Source organism: Bidens hawaiensis, unplaced genomic scaffold (assembly GCF_021521415.1).
Source record: "Bidens hawaiensis isolate Kalapana, Puna unplaced genomic scaffold, B.hawaiensis_p1.1 tig00018320_1, whole genome shotgun sequence".
Taxonomy (NCBI): domain Eukaryota; kingdom Viridiplantae; phylum Streptophyta; class Magnoliopsida; order Asterales; family Asteraceae; genus Bidens; species Bidens hawaiensis.
The window spans coordinates 244,496-266,120 of record NW_027492770.1 but is presented as its reverse complement, the minus strand read 5'-3'; positions in this window follow the sequence as shown (position 1 = coordinate 266,120).

Sequence of the window (21,625 nt, the reverse complement as noted above, 5' to 3'; positions counted from 1 at the left end):
CAAGCCTTAACATGTGAAACCAAAATGCGAGGAAACTTTTAAGATTCATTCTTATCTTAATTGAACCCATACTCCCAAGTCCCACCAACTGAGTAATAATCATTTTACTTGTGAATATAAAGGAAAATTAATCATTACCTGCCATTTTTTCTATTGCTTTATTTATAAAAAATGAGCACATGCTTGTTTATAATAATGTGTTATATTTCATGTCCTTAATGGTTTCTGCTTTATGTGAATAGAATTTAGATTATGGCAAGGGGGTTTATGTACTTGCTTTTCTTTGTACGTTGGAAAAACGATACTTATTTTTCATGTGTTATTTACTTATTCGAAATTAGGGTTTATGTACTTGCTTTTCTTTGTACGTTGGAAAAACGATACTTATTTTTCATGTGTTATTTACTTATTCGAAATTAGAGTGAATATTCGTTTTGACTTCTCATACAAAATATAATAAATTCTCTCTATATATACACACACACACACACACACAAACACACACATACGTATAGACTGAAAACCATTTGAGTTGTGAAAACCTTATGTAACATCTTTTGTTAAATGGTGGTTATTACCATTTAACCCCCCCCCCCCCCCCCGTGCCCCCTCTCTTAGTTGCAAAAACTAACCACATTTGTGTTTATGTGATCTTACATGCATCCAGTATATCTTAGCCATTGATTACCTTGACCAATGATCCAAAATTTTAAGAATTTATACTTGAGATTCATTCAGTATGTGTTTTTGTTTTCACACACGTGTGGAGGGGTATCTGTTTCCAAATCAAAACTATGTTGTGAACCATAAGAATCGCATAATTTGTTTATGCCTTTGGTTTGAATGTGCATACGATTATGTGACTAGTGGTGTGTCTCTTTGCAACCACATTTTACTATTTTTTTCTATCTGCGATGCAAAAGTGCATTAGTGGGCGATGAGATGGCAATAATGAGGAGGAACAACCCCCCCCCCCCCCCCCCCCAATTATGTAACTATTTTTTCTAGATCCCCTTTGTAATAACCTATTATAGTCTTTATAAATATTTTTTTTTAATGAGTACATGCATGCACATGAAATCATGAATACATGCATGCATAGTTAATTTTGTCTTGTAACCATGAAAATGATGTACAAGTAGAGAAATACAATGTACAAGTTTGGGATGACGTCTTACATCTCGAATGCTTCCGTACTTAAAACCGTGTGCCTAAATCAAAGCCATATATAGTGCAACTTGCAAATTGAAACAAAAAGGCACAAATTAACCCGTGGTAATGTGGTATCCAAAATATTCTTTTTTGGATTTTCTTATTAGGATATCATTTCATAAATAATGCGTTTAAAATATTATATTCTAGTATTTTATTATTAATCATCTTAACACGGGTTAGTTAGACGAAACATTTAATATATTTACTTAACTGTATGATTGGTTATTTAGACATAATAAGTAATAACCCAAAGTACTTGTTACTCTTTGTCCACTAAACTTCATTGAAGGGCATCCTAACCTTCTGCGACATCACAGCGACGATAACAACACCATGATGGTTCATCGTTATACAGAATCATTAAACCACTTTTAGATTCAAGATTTAAAAAAGTTATACAACAAAAGACAAGTATGACACAACGCTTAGAAAACGATTTTGCAAAAACATCTTCATGCGTCAAAAGTAAAAACAAGTTTACTCCCAAGATTCATTCTTATCTTAATTGAACCCATACTCCCAAGTCCCACCAACTGAGTAATAATCATTTTACTTGTGAATATAAAGGAAAATTAATCATTACCTGCCATTTTTTCTATTGCTTTATTTATAAAAAATGAGCACATGCTTGTTTATAATAATGTGTTATATTTCATGTCCTTAATGGTTTCTGCTTTATGTGAATAGAATTTAGATTATGGCAAGGGGGTTTATGTACTTGCTTTTCTTTGTACGTTGGAAAAACGATACTTATTTTTCATGTGTTATTTACTTATTTGAAATTAGAGTGAAGAATATAGTATAATATATACATATTCTATTTAAGAAATAAATAAAATCCTTAATACTTTTGAGGTTTTCCGCAAGTCAACGAGTATGGTCTTAATTGGGAGTCAACTAAATATTAAATGTCATCTATGAGACTATGATATATCAATATGTAGCTTGTGTTAAGTCTCTAGGAGTAGAAATGTCATCTTTCTAGTAAACGGTGGTCGTACTCCTGCCCTGCCCTGCCCTACCAGATGTGAGATGACCCTTGCCTCCATAACTGCCAACCAGTTACCAAATACATATTTGGCTTCCACAACTTCTTTTTGACTTCTCATACAAAATAGATTTTTTATCTAATACATCTAAATGTTACACTCTATAGGAATTGAACCGTTCATCATTTATTCTATACCATAACCATCTACCACTTCACCAAAATAAGAATTACCACCCAAGATATGTTAGGGGCATAGTTCTCTTTTAAAAATTACTTAATTATAATTTAAAATATAAATAAGTGGGGGGGAGTATTTTAAGATTGATAAAATTCATGAGAAACATGCTTGCCATCCATGAGGCACGAACGTCTTGGTGTCAGTGATAAATGCGTTAAATAAAAATGTAAAAATATGGAAAACGAAGATACAAAACTTAGGCACGCCATTAAAGAGCCAAAGACATTATGTATTGGATCGAAGCTAGGGGCATCATGAAATAAGTACTCTAGCTTATCATTATACGCACCAAGTTAAAAACTTTTTTAAATAGATTTTTTTATGACAGCTGTTTTTTAGACACTCTTTGACACTTTAGAGAGGGTACACGTATGAGAGAAAACATGTGTAAAATATAAATAGCAAAATAGGTGTCTGACTAAGCAAACCCTATTTATATAACATCTTAATAGGATTAAATAGAAAAATGCTTGATTTTATGATAAAAATTATGAACTGTATAAACTTTGTTTAATTTAAGAAAATGGTATAATATAAAAATAAACAATGGTGGCTATTACCATTTTACCCCTACTTGCAAAAGCTAACAGTCCTTTTGAGTCTACGTATTCATTCATCTCATTTTAGCCATTGATTACACTTTATCAATGATCTAAAAGGTTTCTCATTATATAGGATTTTTAAGACTTTTACGTGATATCGATTCTATGTGTGTGTTTTCACACACATGTGTGGAGGGGAATTTGTTTGATTGTTTCTAAACCAATAAGATGTGAAGCAAAAAAATTTGAATGTGAATACAATTGTGCAACTAGCTGTGTTTCCCTTTCCTACCACTTTTGATCAATGTTGTAAAAGTAGGTCTACAAGGCCGAGTACTCGCTACAAGGTATAGTGTTAAAGAGAGTTTCTTTAACTCCGCCTAGTTAATAAGAATCGATCAATTGGTCAACCTTAGTCTGAATCGCATGTAATCGGTCAACTTGACCCGATTTTGACTCAAAAAATCAAACATAATTCATATTTCTATAATATTAAAAAAAGAATATCGTTTTTTAAGTTAATGATTAGCAAATTTTAGATTAATTTAGTTTATAAAAATGTATTTCTCTTATTTATATTGATATTCACTTATTTTGTTATAAATATTAGTATACCTATGATATTTGATATATATATATATATACATATATATATAATACCAAAAAATTAATTTTCTTTATATTTCCCATTTCCGAGTACTTTCCGAGTACTCTCCGAGTACACCTAACTCCCCAGTCGGCCGCCTAAGGTACGCCTAGTGACTTTTACAACCTTGCTTTTGATTATGTTCTTGTGTTTTATTAACATATTGTTTCAACCAATATATTCTCACTTGTGTATAGTCAATATATAATCATATATGTTTGGGATAATAATATTAACACCCTAATTACAGAACCAAATAATCATATATGATATACTATTGGCACCTTAATTACAAAACCAATTAAATAAAAAACCATATAATATACTTGTACATTATGCTTATAAGATTTGAAGCAGGTTAAGTTAGTTGCATAACAATCGTGACGTATATAACACAAGTGCATTACGTGTTCTCGGATTATTTATTTAAAACCGTGTGCCAAATTCAAAGCCATAGTACAAGTTGCAACTAGAAGACAACGCTTGATATCTATATCTTCTTTTTTTGGATTTTCTTCTAAGGAATAAGGATATGATTTCATGAATAATACATCTGAAATATTATATTCTAGTCATCTATTATTAAGGGAAAATCCTAAATAGACCATTTATAAAGATAGAAAATGAAAATCAGCTCACTTATCTTCAATATACTCAAAATAGACCAAGAAATTTGGACTGGGTGACACTTTGGGTAACGTTCCGACTAGATTTCTCGACAAATTAAAATCTGACACGTGTAAAGAATTTGACAAGTCCAGCCAAAAAGTTGAGGGAGCCGTACGGACAATTGTTAAACGAAACATTTAATACATGTACTTAACAATACGTTTGAATTCTTTTTCCTCTGTTTTCTAAGTTATCTTCTATTTTTTTTTTTTTGAACTGCTAACGAATTCTCCAAATAGAATACCGACTAAATTCATCACATTGGGATACACTCGCCTTCCGATCTGGGGAAAACTCTCACATAAAGCCAACGCCCGTGAATGCGCGTCCGAAAGCATAACAACCCGGTGAGATAAAATCTGTTCAATTCATGGATCTGTGTCTTTCTTAATCATTACCATTTTACTACAAGCTCATTGGCAGCTAACTTCTATTTAGCTGTGAAGTTGTAGAAAAATAATGCAAAATATTCGCAAATTTCAATCTTCTATTCGAACCTAGGTTACCTCCAGCGTATATCGTTTAGTCATCAAAATTAGTAGCAATATTTTTTAATATAGAATGTAAATTCTCAACTTTCTATTAGAGGTAGGTAGATACACCGCTTTACCAAACCGGCCCGAGCCAGTTTTAAACAGACTATGTAGGAAACTAAGATATCTGCAGTCTATATATTTAGTCCCCAAAATTGGTACTAACTTTTTTTGATAGAATGTAAAGTCTCAACTTTTTATTAGTGGTAGGTAACTAAACCTCTTTACCGACCCGAATCGAAAAGCAGGTCGAAACCGAAACAATTTTGCACGGACTACGCAGGAACCAGTTCGGCACCGATTGGCGGTGTAGCTTAGGAATCGGTTTGTGATTTTGTCAACCAAAACCGCTTTTGGTCAACAGATGTCAACATCCAGAGCAGACCAATTTTATGTTTGACAACCAACCCGACCAAACCGACCTGAAAACCGACTCGAAACCAAACTGGTTTTAAACGGGCTACTTAGGAACTGGTTCGGAACCGATTGACAGTGTACGTTCGGAACCAGTTTGTGCATTTGTTCCCCGAATTTGCAGACTGATTCCAAGTTTTGTCAACCAACTCGACCCGCTTTCAAACAAAATTGGTTTCTAGATTTCATTAATGAATTTGGTTAGCTGCAGTGTATTAGTCTTCAAAATTAGTAGCAACTTTATTTTATAGAATGCAAATTTTCAACTTCTTATTACAGGTAGACAGATAAACCGATTTATCGAAACGACCCGAGACCGATACGGTTTTAAACGGACTGTTTAGCAACCTAGGTTGCATGCAGTTAATAATAATACTATTTGACCAAGAAGACAATCTATTAATTTGTGTTTGTAGTTAATTAGTGGACTGCACATTCATCTGCGTAGGCAATATTATTTGATAAAACCGGACTATGTACGAACCGGTTGTGAACCGATTGACAGTGTACGTTCGGTACTGGTTTTTGACTTTCTCCCCTAGAACTGCTATTGGTTAAAATATGTCAACATCCGGAGCAGCCCGATTTTAAGTTTTGACAACCCATCCGACCCGGATTCAAACCAAATTGGTTTTTAGATTTAAAGCGGTCTGTCCATCTATGGTCTCTATTAGTGTAATATTATTTCATGCAGCCTATACTTTTTTGTCACCAAAATTACTACTACCGTCTTCTGTTATTCACTCATCAAAATTTGGTTTCTCATAGTCGGGATGATGATAACAAATGTTGCTCCTATGCTACTTTCAGTATTCTATATAACTACCTACGTCTTCTCTGATGTTTGACAAACCTTTCATGCCTCATACTAACCGTCAAATTCCGTAACTAAATCGCGCGGCGCAACGCGCCGGGTAATCATCTAGTTTTATTTAAAGTAAGGCTAGACTTCTGGAATTTATCTAGATTAATAAAGTCATACAACTACAAATAAAAAGAAACAAATGTACAAAAATACCCAATATAATTCCAGCCTGGTCAAAAGTAGGTCCCAAAACCCAAAATTTGACCAAATGCAGCATTTTAGGGTTGATCATGTTTAAAAACTTTCAGTCACGTTAGAATATTCTCAGCTCGTCTGCTTCTATCCAAATCTCTATAATTATACTAAAAAAGCACTGCATCTCTCTCTCAGGTTTAATAAAGTAATATGTTTTTATACATTTAACATTACGTTTTGTATCTCCTCTACTCAAAACCAACTCAACAAAATATTAAAAAATAAATAGGGGCAAACAAAGTTTTCCTAAATTTACAAAAAAATCACTACATTTTCTCTCTCCACCCTATAATTTACACTCACAACCATTCAAAACCCCACCCTATAATTTGCAAACTCCCTTCACATAATTTTAGAGCATGAGTTGAGAAGCTCTTATTGAAGTCAATTAATGCTCATTAAGAAAGTAGACGTGAAAGCACGCAAAGGATACCCTGTTTTTTTTACAAAATAAGCTGAGAAAAGGAGTTTACCCTTCTTAATTTATACTTTTGGTTTCCTAACGTTCAAGGTTGTAGAGATGCTTAGTCATGTTCACCAGGTCATGAATAGTAATGTTATGACCCAATGTTTTATGAATATTATTTTTGTTGGTCTAAACGGATCAAACAAACTAACATAGATATTGGGATGACAACTCTCAACTCTTTTCATATAATCAAACGAACTTAACAAACGAACTTCACCAACATACAAAAAAGAGACTTCTTAACACACACAAAACAATAACCTAAACCCATATTTATAGATCTACTAAACTTGCTCTACAAGCCAATTACTTAACTTCTTCTCCAAGACGAAACATTTCTTAAATTTATCATAATTCAATTAACTAAAATAAAACATAACAAAACAAACCCTTAACTTTATTAATAATTCAAGATTAACCTTTAGTCACCCCCTTAATCTTGAATTGTTCTTTTTCTTACTTTTATTCCTTCGTTTCAACTGGCTATAACATACTTGGTTCATTGATTCTTCAAACTTAGCATTCACTCCTTCAGTACTTAACTTTGAAGCCATACTGCCATTTTCTTTCTCAACTCGATTCTTCTCAACAACTTGTTCTTGACAAATACTTTCACAAACTCCAAACAAATCATTTGGAATCGTTCCAAACTAAATATCTTTCACCTTCATAATCTGTTTCATATCATAACTTTCATTATTTTCATCTTTAAGTTGTTAGGATTACAACATACCTAAAGCTTGATGTTGTATATCCTATTCAGATTTCTCTGAACCTTCATCAATGTTACACCCCAACCTAAGACGGAAATGTCGGGGCGTGATCCGATTGCTCACAACTCGAAGATACTATCATGTATATAAATGATGAAATCTAATTAATTATTTTATTGAAAGAATACACATAATATCCAAATATAACAAACAATTTAAATACATGAATATAAGCTCAAACAATGATTATCTTGATTATATTCTAAGGTCTTGTCTAAGTGTCCAAACTTTAATCTTCAATATAAGCAACCTGCATATGCGTAGAAAATAAAAGAGTTTGTCAACAACACATGTTAAGTAAGTTTATCACCGGTTTTGCAATAAAATAATGTTAATAAAATAAATAAGAGAAATAAGCAAAACATAATAAATGCGGTAATGAAATCAAACCATGAGCAAATAAGTTGTCAATTAAACCATTGCCAAGTGAATTGGGCGCCGGTAATTCAACCATGAGCAAATAATAATAAGACCGTTGCTAAGCGAATCGGACGTTGGTCAATAGCATGAGAACCCAATACATGGGGATATGATGGACCTCTCCGAATACGAATGCGCACATAAGCAAATAAGCACATAACAAGTATATTTTATTAATCACACACAATTACATGTTTGCTATTGTTTGATATATATATATATAGGGATAGGTTATTGTAAAAAGACAATGTTTCCTAGGAATTGTAAGAATAATTATGGGCCATTTGATTAGGGGATCCAAGGGTTGGGATTTAAAATTACCAAAAACCGACATAGTTTCCAAGAATTACTCTTTCACCATTATAACCGACATAGTTTCCTATAATTATTCTTTTACCATAGATTTTAATGCTAAATGTCAAAAACATATTGGTTCTTACCATTTTAGGAAGCTCTTTATTCTTATTTGAACCATTTTCTATATATATATATATATATATATATATATATATATATATATAGGGTGAGAAGTGCGAGAAATAAATATGAACCACTAAGGGTGTTTAATCAATGGTGTACAATACAAATGGCATATTAATAATTAATTAAACATTATAGCAACATTTATTTAATTCAAAAGGGTATAAATGTATTTGGTGTTTTGACATCATTAAATCAAACTTCAATCTCTCCATTCGTTACCACCATTTACGCATTAAATAATTAAATCGTAACCACAATTATCTTGTAATTAGGAGCTCTTAATCAAGAAGTTTTCAATATTTAAGACATTCAACAATGCACTACATTATAAGTAATAGCTTTTATGGTGGACTTTTAACAATTTGTAACCTCATCTCAGCTATTATACCTACACACATATAAAACCTACATACGTACAACGTACATACATACATATATACGTATGTACCTACCTACACATACCACATACATACATACATTCACACACACATATACTACATACTTACATTCCTACACATACCTAAGTACTTACATACAAACCTACACATACGTACACATACCTACGTACCTACATACAAACATACCTACACACGTACATACATCCGTGCGCACATACCTAGACATAAATACAAGCATTTGGCGAAACTAAATAATTAGGGTGATGTAAAATTTTGTTATATAAAAATATATTTGAAGTATTATGGTGAACACATGTAAAAAAAAAGTAAACACATGTCTATGGGATGTTTAGGTAAAACATAGTATGTTGTCATGTATAATGTGTAGTGCTTATTAATATACAAAATAGTTTATCAGGTACACCGGTTGGTACAAGAAAACATTAATTTGAAGAATTATAGGACACTAATGTTAACATGAGAAATACATACAATGCGTACAGTAATTAAAGATAAATGAAAAATAGTTACCATATTCAAATGTTTAAGAAAAATAAAAAATAAAATATTACTTGCAAATGTTTGAAGAATACATGCACTAACCTCTAACAAAATGTTTAAGGAAAATAAAAGATAAAATATTGTTTGAAACCTCCAGCAATTATTAGTTACCATATTCACTCATTTGTGGAGATTACAACTATACTCTTCAACATAAATTAAAGATAAAATTAAAAGAAAAATTATGATTGGTTATAATGATTTCTCGCACTAAAAACACTTCTGAAATGAAACTAATCCTATATATATATATATATATATATATATATATATATATATCATTACAGAACTCTTAAATTATTTAAGAACTTGAAGGAACTCTTAATAACTAACGTTTTTTATAAAACTTTTTGTATGCTAATGTTACTTGAGTGTAGTTTTATCACTTTTGATATCTATATTTATAACTACAATTATGAAAATTAGTTTTTTACACATATCTATGTTTTTTTTACACATATGTAAATTTTTTATCACATAAATTTTACACATGTGTAACTTGTGATTTATATATGTAATCAAACATTTTTTTTAAAATATGATAAAACAAGTCTCAAATAATGTTAATATATAAAAAAAGTTAAAAAAATATTTAGTTTTTAAGAGTTCCTTCAAGTTCTTAACTTTTTTTGAGTTCTCAAATGAAACTAACCCTATATATATAATATGATATACGCATATGTCCCCAAAACGTTTTAGAAAACTAAGTAAAATAGGGGAATGAGAAAACTCACCTTAGATTAATGACAAACGAATATAAACACGATTAAGCGAGTTAATGAATAAGTGAGTCGTCCACTACACGTCAAACGATATAAACAAATCAAAATTTAAAACTTTGAGATATGGAATATAAATAAAAATGAACTCTTTGTCGCTAGAATTAATCCAAACGGACTTTTAGAACTCAAGTTATGTTATATTTAAGATTTAAGCGAGCTGGTACTGACCAGAATCCGAACAGCGATTCGAAAGTCAAGTTTTGGTCAGTAGCCGTATAATTTTGTTACGAGAATAAAAGTCTTCCGGACCAAACATTGAATCTGACCAGAAGTATAAGAAAACGTTAAGTCAAACTAGTTGACTATTTTGCCCTTTAACGAGTTTTAAACGAATTGACCAGTCAACACCCTTCAACCACCGAAATTGATTGAAGGTTATTGACTAGGGAATATGTATGAATGATTCCTATGTTTACAACTTACCCGGAAAGTTAAAGGATCAACAGAAACGATGAGTCAAAGGCAAAGTCAAGCGAAAAAGCATTGTATCTTCAACGAATAAGCAAAAACCGAAGGATTTGATGATGATCAGAGGTAGGTGATGGCTGGGATTAGTGAGTTAGGGTATGAGGAAGTTTTTTTCAGAGATTATGAGGCTTGTTTATATAGAGATTACAAAAACGAACTATTTATGGACTTGTCATTCGTTTAAGTAAGAATATAGGGGTTTAATGTGAATATCTACGAAATAAACCAAAAGATTCACCCTTGATCAGAAATAAACGATTTAGGACTTGTATTTTAGTTATAATGTTTACTTGGTCCTTAATTTTTTCGATTATGCTTAAAATACACGATTTTATACCAAAAAAAAACGAACTAGGAATGAAATCGAACCACAAAACCTGTGCAGATGCTCCACCACGCCGCGCGGTGGGGGGAAGGGGGGTTGGTCGTGTGAAGCTCCGGCCAAGGTAAGGGAAAGTTTGGTGATTTGTCAATTTTAGTCCCTGATCTCTTAAAAATGGTTACTTATTGCATATTTAAAGTTAAAACCAAGAAATAACCAACTTTGAAAACCTAAAGGATATAAAATGAAAATATAAATCTTGGATACTTAAAATGGTTTTGATTTGCTTACTAATAAAATCCGAAAATGTTCCCGGGTCAGGTTAAACGTAAACAAAAATGGGTTTAGAAAACCGAAATGTTACAATCAACAATCTCTCTTTCTGATTATATAGCTTCAATATCCCATTAGCTATTTCAATCTTACATCCTTCTTCATCCAACTGACCGAAGCTAAGAAGATTGGTCTTTAGCTTAGGCATATAGAAAACATCACAAAACGTTTTCTTTTCACCAGTCTTAATTACCACAGCCACATTACCCTTACCTTTTATTTCGATCTCGGATCCATCCCCAAACTTCATTTGACCCGAAACTTGTTCATCCAAGGTAGTAAAAAATCTTTCTTTCCTGACATATGATGACTTGCACCATTATCTAAGTAGCACGTTCTTTCATTATTTTCATCCTTTTCAAACAAACAGGGATAACCCTTTCTTTATTCAAACTTACTTCTTTATTGAACAAACTGCCATGAACAAAGAAGGATCAATATCATCTTTTGTCTTTGTCAAATTCACAACTTCTTTCCCTTTGCTCGGCTCTTTACATTCGTTCTAGTAGTGCCCAATCTTATAACAATTGTAGCACGTTACGTACTTCCTTTTGTCTTGCCTTTCTTCAGGGTTCTTTTTCCAGTATTCATCCCGTTCATCATTCTCACATTCACCATTCCATATTGGATTCCCTCTTCCTCGTTCGTCGTATCTTCCAAGACCTCCACCACGTCCTCGGTAGTTTTCAACTTTCTTTTCGATTTGGGTGAATATGAGCTGAGTTTGTGATGAGCTTCCATTCAAATTCTTGAACTTGTTTCTTTCTTCATATGCCTTTAAACATCCAACCATATTTTCAAGCGTCATTGTTACGATGTCTGCGAGTAGCTCCATCGAAGATACAATCGGTAAATATTTATCCGGCATAGAGCTTAAGAATTTTCTTACCAAAACCTCTTTTTCAACTACCGATCCCACACTCTTATACTTTGACAGTACTCCACCCCACTTCGCTGCATAATCATAAATACTTTCTATCTCCCCCATCTTTAATCTATCTAACTCGGTTATTAGCATTTGAACATGAGCTTTCTGAGTTCTTTCTACACCAAGATAACGAACTCTTAGTGCTTCCCTAACATCTTTTGGTTCTAAATACTTGGTAAGATTTGGAAGATAACACCTAAGGCCATAAACTTCTTTCTTTCTTCAAATCTTGCCCCTTTTTTCCTAATCGTGACATGCAAACCGTTAGCACCCAAGACAGTTTTAACGATAACCGACCATGATGCGTAGTTGGTCGAAGTTAACTTCGGTTCTTGCAAAACAAAAGCACCTATCGATTCTTTCGTTGTTCCTAAGCTTCCTGCTTCTTTATCACCGGCCATGTCACAATCCTAACGTGATCGGCGGCGACTCAAACGGTTTGTGTTACAAAAACAAACTGCCGATTTTATTCTTTGGTATTCCAAGATGATGTAACCCTCTAATAATTCACAAGAACCAACATAAAGCAAACTTTTGATTACAAAGATTATGTCGGTCAAGTGAACTTCAAAAATAATAACTACAAAACTATTATTTTCAATACCAACCAACAAATTTTTTTTTTTTTTTTTTTGAAAGGCCAATTTTATAAAAGAAAAAAGAAGGGGCAACTTACAAGCCGCAAGAGCCCACACAAGATACACGAACAAAAATAAAACGAAAGAACAACTACAAACACACTACAATGGAAAATTGACAAAGTTAAACCTACACCAATCCTCCCAATCCAAGGTCGACCGTCTCATTCGATGTTTTACCCACAAGAACGAAGTTGATTTGATATCGTTAATTACCTTTCCCACCAAAGCCGGTAAATTTTTGAAGATCCTATCGTTCCGAGTTCTCCATATCATCCAACACGTTATAAATGAAATTGCTTGAATGATTAAGATTACCTCCTTTTTGCCCTTGAGTTCTTTAGAAAGATCCAACAATTCTATAACAGATTCATAGTGTATAGAAACTGAAATTTTTATCCAGTTGTGAATAATCTACCAAATCCATTTGGTCACCCTACATTTAACCATTAAATGATCCGAAGATTCCGGGAACATACCGCAAAGCACACAAGTATCGTCTCCAATGTTTATACACCTTTAAAGTAATGCGGTTTTTGTGGCGATGCGCTCTTGTAATAATCTCCACATAAAACAATTGACTTTAATCGATACCCATTTTATCCAAAAATTTTGTTCTACCAATGGGTGATTGAAGTTATCTAATTCCCATCTTAAGGCTTTCACAAGAAAAGACTTTTCCTTGCCCTTTGTATCTTTCCATACCCAAACATCCGGTACCATCTTCACCTGAGCAACCGAAATTAACTCTAAACACCTGTTAAGTTCCTCTCTAAGAGTTCTCGTATTGGGCTCTCTGTTCCATCTCCAAAGCCATTTCACTTCATTATTTACCCGGTAGTAACAATCTTGCACCATTATATCTTTGTGTTTTTCCAATAAAAATAAGGAGGGAAATAAAACTTTTAATGGTAGCTCACTCACCCAATTATCTAGCCAAAACATCGTTTTGTCTCCCATTCCTATGTTAATCCACAACGGATCGACCAACTTCATATTCTTCAAATAATCATCCTTATCAAAACACCCAATATTATTCCATGTTCCACCTAAAGATTTTTTAACCGGAAAAGGACGCCATTCTTGAATATTTGTATGGACTGCTGTTATAACCTTTACCCATAAAGCCGATCTGCTATTTTTGTATTTCAACCACCATTTAGCAAGTAGAGCCACATTCGCCGCTTTTAGGCTTCCAACACCAAGGCCGCCTCTATTCTTATCTAAGATGATTCTTTGCCATGCCACCCAACTAATTTTATATTTCTCATCATTACCACCCCATAGGAATCTCCTCCTTTTCGATTCCAATTGCTTTAATAATAGATCCTTTTATAATTGTTTCCAACCTCAATGTGTGCGCAACAATAAATCCCATGATTTCGCCTTCCAAATTAAATTTCCAAAAGAACCAATTAAACTTCTCTAATATTTGGTGGTAGTTGTGGGTAAACAAATCGGAAATCACAAAAGAAAATATATTGCCATAGATCTCTACGCCGTCAATCAACAGACACCACCACCAATCATGAGCAAAACTAGAACCAGTTTGAATGACACGAACAGATACAAAGAGCTTAACCGCTCTGATACCAATTGTTGACCAGACGGATCAAACAATTAGATCAAACAAACGAGCACGGTATATTGGGGTGACAACTCTTGACTCTTTTGATATAATCAAGCGAACTTAACAAACTAACTTCACCAACATACAAGAAAAGAGACTTCTTGACACACACAAAACAATAACTTAGACCCCTATTTTATTAAACATTTGTTTTTGTTTTGTATTTTTTTAATATTACATTATTATAACTAATTTTACTCATGTTTGTTTTTTATTTTATAACAAGTTATATATAATTTCGAATATGCCGTTCAGAGGTGTTTATATTTATTAACATGTTGTCATGAATTTTACTCAAAATCGAATCGTGTCAAATTTATATCGAAATGTTCAATAAATGTTTAATAAAATTTGACCAAGCTTGGTTTTAAGTAAAGTTTATGTAAACACATAGATAAAGATAAACACGTCTTAACGGTACATTTGAAACTTTCTAAATTTTTATACATTAAAAACTAATAAAAAAACAAATATGAGTAAAATTAATTATAATAATGTAATATTAAAAAAAACAAAAAAAACAATTAAGAGGGCATGTCGTGAAAGACGCGTTTGGTGGCCAAGCATGTCGTGAAAGACGAGTTTAGGCCAAACATGTCGTGAAAGACGTTTTGAGACCAAACGTGTCATCAAAGATGTGTTTGTAGTGGACATTCTGAAAACTTTTATTTATGGGGAAAAGTGAAAGAGGGAGGTCGTAACCACTGGACCATAGGGGCCTTTGGCCACCTTACCTTAATATAACTTAGACTTTTTGGATAATGGAATATCTTTCCATTAATAGAACATTTTGGAAATTTTCTCTATCACTACACTGTATTCTCGGGTGTAAAATATAAAGAAAAGAAATGATAAGATTGGATAAGAGAAGAAAAGAAAAGAAATTATATTCTTAAAAGGCATTCTCAAGTTAAAATAAAATAAAAGAAAAGAAAGTGTTAATTACATTCTTGAGTTAGATAGGAAGGAAAAGATAAGAAAAAAAATTATAACTTTACAATTATGTTCTCATTCTTAAGTTAAATAGGAAGGAAAAGATGAGTAAATTAGTAATAAATAAACTTTTCCTTCACAATCCGGCCATATTTGGAAGGAAAGTTTTGGAGGAAAAAAAGCCTAACTTTTCTTTTCATTCTCTTTCTTTTCTTTCAAATTCATCCAGATCTCGTCACTATAAATTATTAGTTGATATGCAGATCCTATAATAATTGAGCTACTGGTTATATTTTAGGTATCTTTAAAGACATCCTAATTCTTTATAACCAATGGCTCTGATACCAACTTCTGTAACACCCCGTAACCGCAGCGGAAACGTAAACGGGATGCAACAGACACGTCTGATATCAACAGCATTGCTTATAAAGAAAACACCACTACATTAATTTACACCATATTACATTGTTCCGAGTTTAGTTACCGTCTAGGCGTTAACACATAAGTTTTACCAACAGTACATTAACATATTTAATACAAAAATATCATTTAGCTTCCACAAAAAGCACGCATCGTCAAGCATGTAGCAATTATTCCAGTTTGGGGGTACCTAGAAAGCATGTAAAGAAAACGGGTCAACTACGAATAGTTGGTGAGTTTCACTAATTTAAATAAACAGTGACAAATCATTATAATAATCATATATTAGCGATGTAATTATGCTGAGCCCACAAGTGAAACCTCTGACTATCCACATACAACCCCGTGGCATACTCCGCCCACGAACCTGCCCCAAACCGCTATGCCTAACATTACATAGCAAAATAAATAACAACAACAAAATAGACATGTGCAACTGGCTGGGAAACATCAGCAAATCCATGCCGGACCAGTTGGGTTTGTCAGACCAATAGTACTATTCACACTCTACCGGCTTTTAGCTAATCACTCGTGTTACGGGGCCTTACAATGTTAGCAACTCAGACAATTACCATCTTAGTACATTTCCGTACGATTCCCGTACAACAAAATATATATAAATACACGCAAGTCCATGCGTTCAGTATGTACTTAAACATTTAAATAGTAACATGCTTCCCGCCCCGATAAAATATTTAAAAACAATTCAGAAAAAAAAGGGGCTCGTGAAACTCACCTTATCGCACACAAGTAGGTATCACAGTACACCAGCTATTAGTCCGGATCTGTAATACGATCCCTAAGTTCGTTACTATATAATCACTATTAATATAACTTTAACCGTGTTAACCGGTACATCTGGGGACACTGTTAACCCAGTACTGTACCCGTTCCGGGGGCAATGTTAACCCAGGAACACTTCTCCGGACTCAGATTGTGATATCATTTAGAGTTTCACTGTTAAAACTACTATTAGTTCGTTTTCCTCGTTTTGCGTGCCTAGCACGGTTATCCGTTTTTACGTTTCAAAAATGAGTTTGGTCAAACGCGACCCGAAAATAGTTGTTGACTGATAATTTAATTAAGGTTGTGAAATTAGAGCTCGGTTTAGACGCCCCGTTTGGCCGCGGGACCCGTTTCCGTCTTTAGTGTACCGGAAACTGTTAAATCGGATAAAATTACTCAAATCATCCGAATTATTTCCGGATGATTTATTTTTACCTGTTTACCTCAGTTATATGAAAATAGTTCATTTTTAGGGTTTTTATACACCAGTCAGCTCGTTTAGGCGAACTTTACCGGTTTACGCGTTTTAGACTTTAAAAGTTTGTTTTTATTTTCTTTTTAGCACAAATAGTTATCCGTTTAATCTCGGATCTTGAAATTTTGTACAAACCACTTTTTGACAGTGGGGAATTTAATAAAAATATTTCCAGAATTAATTTTTATATTTAAAATTTATTTATCTATTTTTAAACACCATTTAAACACTAAATATGTCGTAAATACCAAACGACCTTAGAAAAATCCCAAATTTTTCCTGGATGACCCCTGCCGTCCACATGGTCCCCTGTAATTTTTCCAGAACCAAAATCTCTTTTTACATGCCATTTTCACTAAAACCGAGCTAGAAAACCCTAGAACTCGTTTAACCGAAAAGCCTACTTAGACTTCTCCAACTGACCTAAAATTTTGTGTGTGACTTTTACATGTTATAAAAAGCTTATCTGGAATTTTCCAGAATTTATCATGATATTTAAATATTTTTCACCATTTTTAGCCAAAACCGAGCATTAAATTCACCAAATATTCATCCTTTGTCCAAAAATTACCAAATTTTCACAGATCTCATATTTCCATGTGTAGATCATCTCTGTGAAATTTTGTAGCCTAACTCTAAATGTACCACAATCTGTCCAAAACACTCATAACCGAACATAAACCGAATATACCTTTTGTTTTCCGCCACTACAAGCTACAAACTCGTCTTTCCGCCTTATTTACCACTAAATACAGAACCTACAACCAACATACCACAATACCAAGCAAGTTACACTCACCATCAAGCCTCTTACACTATAGTTTCGGTTATTGTTTCAAAACTAAAGTTTAAACCGTAAAAATTCGTTTTTGGTTCGTTTAACTCCTTTCTTGGACCAAGATCCCTTGTATAACCCGTATACATCACTTGATCATGCAAGAATCGGTTTTCATCTTTGAAACCTCATTTTCTTGCAAATAAACTCAAGAGACGAAGATGAAAACGTAAATAACTCGATTTTTACCTTACTTTTCTTGCTACAAATCCGGGTTTTTAGATCATGAAGTGGAGAGAAAAGTGGGATCTTGCTATGGTTGTTAAAAAAAATAACAAAAGGCTAGGGGATATACCCCCAAGCCGATCGGACTCAAGGGGAGGTGGGGTGGGACCCACCTTTCCATTTCTAGCCACTCATTTGGATTTTGGAAATCCGGATAACGTTTTAGATAATCTGGTTCAGTTCGTTTTTCGGTTAAATGTTTAATTCAGCTTAAAACGAGGCTAAAACGGTCGTTTTCGGCTTAAAAATGAAATTTATATAAAACCGATTTAAAAACTTTAAAAACTTAAACCATGACATTTATTAACTTAAAACATCATATTATTAATAATTGCGCATCTTTTTCGGCTTGATCGATCGTCTCTTGCTTGGTTTGGTATTAAAGGTTTCGTTCAACGTACCGACGTACCATTAAATCGAAAATTCTTTTTCTGTGCTTTAATTCACTTATCCCGAAGCTTTAATACTTCGTAAACATCACTAAATATCATATATCTCGTCTATAATGTAATCCTCGATTCGTTCGGCTTCAATAACCGTTAATCGGTTAATCGTATTTCCAATACGATTAACTGTATAATCAAGTATAATCCGTACTGTGAATCATACATACTCGTATGAACATATTATAATTCATATATTCATTATTAAATAACACATAAATAGTATATACCGGTTAGGGTATACCTGATTTTGCCGGAATCGTTACAATCTCCCCCCGTAAAAAGAAATTTCGTCCTCGAAATTTTACGCGTCGACTACTTCCTTTTGAGGAAATAAATAGGGGTATTTCTTCCGGAATTCGTCCTTTCGTTCCCATGTATATTCTGGGCCTCGTTGCGATTTCCATCTAACTTTGACCAACGAAATCTTATTGTGTCTAAGTTGCTTGATTTTCCCGTCTACTATTTCTATGGGTTCCTCAACGAAATTGAGCTTATCACTTATTTGGACACCCTCTAAAGGTAACACCGACGTCTCATCCGCCAGACATCTTTTCAAGTTCGATACGTGAAACACGTTGTGAACTGCACTCAGTTCATCGGGTAGTTCTAATCGGTATGCTACGGGACCGATTTTTGCAGTAATAGTGAATGGTCCAATATATCTCGGGGCTAGTTTCCCCGCCTTTCCAAATCTGACTACACCCTTCCAAGGTGATACTTTCAAATACACTTTATCATCTTTCTCAAACGACAACGGTTTTCTACGGGTATCGGCATAACTCTTCTGCCGATCCCGCGCGGCCTTCAGATTGTTCCTAATTTCAAGGATCTTGCTGGTCGTTTCCTGGACCAGGTCTGATCTAATAACCTGAGCGTCGCCCACTTCAGTCCAGCAGAGTGGTGATCGGCACTTCCGACCATACAATGCTTCGTAAGGCGCTGCCTTTATACTGCTATGGTAGCTGTTATTATAGGAAAATTCAACGAGTGGGAGATGTTGATCCCAATTTCCTTTAAAATCCAGTACGAATGCACGAAGCAAATCCTCCAGGGTTTGGATGGTCCTCTCAGACTGACCATCGGTCTGAGGGTGGTAAGCTGTGCTTAGATCAATACGCGTTCCCAGCGCTTCTTGCACAGCTTGCCAAATATTGGAGGTGAAATGGCTATCCCGATCGGAGATGATTGAGATGGGTATCCCATGACGAGACACAATTTCATTTATATAAATCTGCGCAAGTCTCTCAGTGTTATAATTATTCCTAATCGGGACAAAATGTGCCGATTTGGTTAATCGATCCACGATTACCCAAATCGCATCATGTCCTCGGGACGTCTTAGGGAGATGTGTCACAAAATCCATCGTGATTTGCTCCCACTTCCACTCGGGAATTTCCGGCTGTTGTAACATCCCCGAGGGTTTCTGGTGCTCCGCCTTAACTCTCGCACAAGTCGCACACTTACCGACATACGTTGCTATATCTTTTTTCATACCCGGCCACCAGTAGAACTCCTTCACATCCTTGTACATCTTATCCGATCCCGGATGTATGGAATATTTCGATCTATGCGCTTCGTCCATGATTAATTCACGAAGGTCATGGAGGGTCGGGATCCAAACCCGATTTTTGGAATAGAGAATTTCGTCCACGCGCTGTTCGAAATTCTTCTCACTGCCGTAAAGTCCCTCCTTTTCCAATTGTTCATCTTTCAACGCCTCACGTTGAGCGACTCGAATCAGGTCCGAAAGATTCGACTGGACTATCATCCCCAGTGCTCGCACTCGCAATGGCTTAACCAGATCTTTCCTACTCAAGGCATCGGCTACGACGTTAGCCTTGCCGGGGTGATAACGGATGTCACAGTCATAATCGCTTAACAACTCGACCCATCTTCGTTGCCTCATATTCAGTTCTTTCTGATCGAATATGTGCTGCAAACTTTTATGATCGGTGAAGATGGTGCACTTCGTACCGTAGAGATAATGTCTCCAGCTTTTAAGTGCGAAGATAACCGCTCCCAGTTCTAAGTCATGAGTAGTGTAATTTTTCTCGTGTACTTTTAACTGTCGGGAAGCATAGGCTATAACCTTATTATTCTGCATCAACACGCATCCTAACCCTCTACGCGATGCGTCACAATACGCGACAAAACCATCATCTCCATCGGGGAGACTTAAAATCGGCGCTTGGCACAATTTTTGCTTTAACGTTTGAAACGCCGTTTCTTGCTCTTCTCCCCATTCATACTTTCGATCCTTTTGAGTCAGGAGAGTTAAAGGTTGGGCGATGCTGGAAAAGTTCTCTATAAATCGACGATAATATCCAGCTAAGCCTAAGAATTGGCGGATTTCCTTTGGCGATTTAGGCGCTTTCCAATTCTTAATTGCTTCAACCTTACTCGGATCAACGTGTATTCCTTGATGGTTTACAACGTGACCGAGGAATTGCACTTCTTGTAACCAGAAGTTACACTTGGAGAATTTTGCATATAACTTCTCCTGATTCAGAAGCTCTAAAATTATTCTTAAGTGTTGCTCGTGCTCTTCTTTACTTTTCGAGTAGATTAAAATATCGTCAATAAACACGATGACGAATTTGTCGAGGTAGGGTTTACAGACTCGATTCATGAGGTCCATGAACACTGCCGGCGCATTTGTTAGCCCGAAAGGCATAACTAAGAACTCGTAATGGCCGTAGCGAGTCCGGAATGCGGTTTTTGGGATATCTTCTTCCTGAATTCTAACCTGATGGTATCCCGATCTAAGATCGATTTTTGAGAAATAGCTCGCACCTTGCAGCTGGTCAAACAGATCATCAATTCGGGGAAGAGGGTACCTATTTTTGATTGTTAACTTGTTCAATTCCCTGTAATCAATGCACATTCTAAGGCTCCGGTCCTTCTTTTTCACGAATAATACAGGTGCACCCCACGGGGAATGACTAGGACGTATAAATCCTTTATCCAACAATTATTGCAACTGATTGGATAA